Source organism: Scylla paramamosain, unplaced genomic scaffold (assembly GCF_035594125.1).
Source record: "Scylla paramamosain isolate STU-SP2022 unplaced genomic scaffold, ASM3559412v1 Contig35, whole genome shotgun sequence".
Classification (NCBI taxonomy): Eukaryota; Metazoa; Arthropoda; class Malacostraca; order Decapoda; family Portunidae; genus Scylla; species Scylla paramamosain.
The window spans coordinates 142,501-147,500 of NW_026973700.1; the positions used below are offsets into that span (position 1 = coordinate 142,501).

Below are 5,000 nucleotides of genomic sequence, written 5' to 3' on the forward strand. Positions count from 1 at the left end.
CCTTATCTCCCTGAAGCATTCCAACACTGTCTTGCTATCTGATGAGGCACTACACACTACTTTAGTCAACACAACACTTCACACAGAGTTAAATATTCTTATTTCCACGTTCCTGATCCTACCGTAACAATATACATGAATACCCAGTTCTATGTGTGGCAAGAGGACTCTTCTATAAATATTATAGGAAGGAATAAAAAAAAAAGCCGTAGAGGACAAGAGACTTTATGGCGCACAATATTTCACAGAGACACGAGTGTTCATTTTTCCGTGTCTCTTCAGCATACATACAGATGAGGGGCGCTGCACTAAGGGGACGTGACTGGATGAGCGCGGGTAGGGTGGCCATGAATGCGGTGGAATGACAGCCCTGACGGTGGTCATCCACCCATTAAGTGTTCCCCGCCCCTCAACTAAGAGAATGAAAAGCAAATAAAAAACACAATTTTTAAAAATATTGACCCATAAATAATTCATCGTTACATGGACACTTTTAAGTCTCAACACACTGCCGGTGGCTGGGAGCACCAAACACTGATGCTGAGGCACGCTAAAAAGGCAATCACAAAGGTCAGTACCCCTCTACACTACGAAATTTAAGCTTCCGAGTATAATAATAACAGCTTGCTCTCTCTCTCTCTCTCTCTCTCTCTCTCTCTCTCTCTCTCTCTCTCTCTCTCTCTCTCTCATGGTAATTAGTGCCCCAGGACTCCCCACATGTGCACTACACGTGGTGATGGCGGCACGAACGGAATGAATTAAACAGACGAGTTAGTCGGCAGCCAATCATCGTATTACCAAGGCTAATCAGGTGCTCACTCTCGCATGTTTTGGCAGACTAACGACCCTCACTGAATTAATTACGAGGATCACTTATATTTCTTAACTCTTACATACACAAGGTCTCGTCCTGGAGCCCTCTGTTCTTGTGTCATGAGGTGTGACGATAACAAGCTCAACTTTGCTTTTCATTTTTTTTTTTTTTTTTTAGTACCGCAGCAGCAGCAGATGAATACTCTAGCCAGTATTTTCATTTTTTTCAATGTCTGCCGTTTCTAGAATCTTTTTCTAGAATCTTTGTCTTATTTGACCTACTTTCCACTTTCCTAAATGACCCAGGTGACCTCGTTTCTCCCATTCCCTATTATCACCATATCCGTTAAAATGTGCTGCCTTTCTGCATCACGTATAGCTACTATTGTCAACACCATCCAAACTATACTTAACTTCCTAACTTCTTTCCACGTTCCCTGTTCTTCTCTGAAAGGTACTAATCGTGATCACCTTGACGCAAGTGCTCTAAGAAATATGAGGCACCATTCTTGTTCTCTTGTTCTTGTGTGGCTTTTCTTCCTGCCCCCCTACTTCCAACGTAACACCACTCCCTGCAATCACACCTACCTTGCACATGTACGATATTGCTTCTGGGATCATTAAGTTTAATAAGCAACAAAGCATTAACATTAATTACAACTCCCGGAGAGCTTCAAGAGTCAAAACAAAACGTTACCAAACAAGCCTACCCACTAACTACCCTTATAGTTCTCTCACTCCACCTCATTTTAACTCATACTACGGTGGAAATCGAGACAAATCTCACCTTCTATTTCCACAACGTAAAGGCCCACACGTCCATCACCATATATCGTCACGAGGGTTCTTTCACGCTCACTCAGTACAAAGCAACAGCACTACGCATCGCCGCTGCTACCTGAGACTGCAGGGAGGCGCCGGCGAATGACTGCGGCTTGTGCCCACCTGTGACGTAATTCTCGGATGGACATGTGCAGGGCTACCAACTCTTCCACCACGACATACTTGCGGAAGGTGAACGTTTATCTGTAAATGTATGATTACAGATAAAGGATATACATACATGCAATACATACATACATACATACATGGCAGTATCAAAAGTATATATTGAACCATGAAACAGATCGCAAAACACCTATTCTTGTCAAGCCTGAGAAGGTCATTCAAATATCATTAAAAATAAACGGGAAATGCTTTGAAAAATAAGAATCTCAACAGACAGACAGAAGGATTGGCTGACTGATTTTAAGGATAGAAGGAAGAGGAATTGGAGGAAGGGCTGGTACTCCTGCCTTCCCTCCACTCTGTCCCTCCCTCCTCCCTCCGCCCCCATTCCCTGCCTCTCTTACGTCCTCCTACATTCCCTCTCTACGCCATCTCTTCCCCTCCCTCCCTCCCTTCCTCTCTAAATCTCTAAAGGTAAAATATTCACGAGATGTTATTTACACAAGAGCTCTCATTCATCCAGCACCAAAGTTTTCAGAGTGACACAAAACGTACTCCTTAAGTAAATAATGGTATGGATAATCCAATCTACCTACTACTACTACACACGGGTGTAGGACGATTTGGCCACGGATGATTTGCCCACGGACAATTTGGCCACGGGATGTCACCGTAGGACGTTTTGGCCACGGGAACTTCCCAAGGTGGACGTTTTGGCCATGAAACATATTTACTGTAATATATATTATATTTTGTATTATTTACATATTTTCACAATTATTATTAATATTCGTATTTATTATATTTTCACAATTATTATTAATATTCGTATTTATTATATTTTCTAAGTGAGACAGAAGTGAAGCTTCAATTTACAGGCGTTCATAATGTGTTATGGGATTGAGATTAAAAGAGTGAAGCTTCAGTTTACCTAACCTAACCTAACCTAACCTAACCTAACCTAACCTAACCTAAAAAATTATCAAGAATTGCAGACACGACTCCACAATCTTGTACTCGACCTGAACGAAGGCAAAAAGACCATTGGAGAATTCCTTCGTGGCATAAGTCATAACCTTAGAGGTGGTCAGCCAAATGTGTAGCCCTTTTAAATACATTCATGAATATTTTGTTCTTATTTTTAATTTTAAATAATTTTAGTACATTTTTAATAACAGAACAGATTAGAGAACTTTTTTGGATAATAAAACAGACTAAAGATTTTTTCCTTTACTTAATAAGCAAGCTACTAAGTGCAATAGATTCCTAGTATTTTCTCCCGTGGCCAAAATGTCCTACCCACCGTGGCCAAAACGTCCTAGGGTGACATCCCGTGGCCAAATCGTCCGTGGCCAAATCGTCCGTGGCCAAATTGTCCGGATTCCACTACACACACACTACCAAACACTCCAACTACCATCTTCTTTTGTGCATGACAACACCACAATTAATAATCCTCCGGCTATTGCAGAGGCATTTAATGACCACTTTAGCTCAATCGGTAATTCACTGGCCAGGAACTATAGTGATATTCAGTTTTGCTATAAAGATTATATGCCTCCCCAGTCCCTTTCTCTTTCTTTTTAAGGCCAGTAACACTAATTGAAGCTAACTCCATCATCAAAAACATTAAAGGTTCTTCATCTGGGCACCATGAAATTAACATCACAATTACAAAAGAATGTAGTAACATAATTTCACCTTTTTTTAGTTTTTATCATAAACAAATCCTTTTCGAGAAGGTTGCTTCCCAAATCATTTACAAATATCCCGTACAGTGCCAATCTTCAAGAAAGGAGATCATTCTGTAATCGATAACTATAGACCAATCTCTATTTTATCTAATTATAGCAAGATTTACAAAAAAATAATGGCTTCCAGGCTAATGAATTACTTCTCTAAACGTTCACTATTTAATTCATCACAATACGGATTCAGACCTAAATATTGGACTGAGTTAGCTGTCCACCATCTCTGCCAGAACATGTATAATGCTATGGATGCTGAATTGTATCAACTCACGGTTTTCTGTGATCTATCAAAGGCTTTCGAGACAATATCTCACAACATCTTGTTACAAAAATTGCTTGTGCATGGAATACGAGGTAACGCTCATAAATGGTTTCATAGTTATTTATCACACAGGAAACAGTTCACCTCCTACAACCACTACTTTTTTTTTATATACATAAATGACATTTATTCCTCAAGTGATAAACTTATATTCATTTCATATGCAGATGACACTACAGGTTTCCTACAGAGTAATAATATCGACAATTAAACAAAATATCTATGTGGATAAAGAGTGACAAATTAACATTAAATTTAAATAAAATAAAATTCATGGTGACAAGCTCTCTTATGTCTCACTCATTGTGTCCACCAATAACAATAGATAATGCTTTAATAAATGAAGTGACCGAATGTAAGTTTCTAGGGATAACTATTGATAATAAGTTGAAATGGAAAGATCACATTAACATCATTAACTCTAAAATATTTGTATTAACCGGTGTTATATCTAGACTTTGGGAATTTATAAGTGGAAAATGTTTAAGACAAATTTATCTTTCATTAATATATCCTCACTTACAGTACTGCAGTGCAATCTGGGGAGGAGCATATGAAATATACACTGATAGTCTTTTGGTCTCCCAGAAAAAGCTGCTTCGAATAGTGTTTCTCAAAAGTCAATACGCGCATACGAAAGAGTTATTTAGTAATCACAAGTTATTAACTGTCCCTGACATTATTAAAGTACAAACCAGTCTATTTATTCATAAGTCATTACACTCCCTCACCACAGACCAAGGTTTCACACTATTTCCTCACAATGTTACACGCAGACCTTTCCATTTTCGCTTACCACTGTATAGAACTTCCCACGCAAACCAAAGCCTTCCCTTCAGAGGCTCTCACCAATGGAACACTTTGCCGGAGTCACTCACTGCGGATACCAATTTCATTTCATTTTAAAGAAAACTTATGAAAACAGTATTCAGTAACTATTAACATTTTAAATATTTACATGTGACACTGATATCTTGACATCCCTGTTAAAAATTTGTCATATATGTGTAGCATACATGTCATTTCATTTGTATTCGCTGAGCTCTCTATATTTTTTTTTTTTTTATGTAGGAAGGACACTGGCCAAGGGCAACAAAAATCTAATAAAAAAAAATGCCCACTGAAATGCCAGACCCATAAAAGGGTCAAAAATAGATGAATAACTG

The 5,000-nt window shown here is 38.7% G+C and overlaps 1 long non-coding RNA gene across 1 annotated transcript; it reads right to left on the minus strand.

Annotated features, from left to right (window-relative positions):
* Nucleotides 1–209: 209 nt before the first annotated feature.
* On the minus strand, nucleotides 210–1,835 carry LOC135097892 (uncharacterized). Its single transcript, XR_010266314.1, has 2 exons — nucleotides 1,601–1,835; nucleotides 210–413 (listed from the first exon to the last, which is right to left on the minus strand). It is a non-coding gene; the product is annotated as an uncharacterized LOC135097892 (long non-coding RNA).
* Between the last annotated feature and the right edge of the window lie 3,165 nt (nucleotides 1,836–5,000).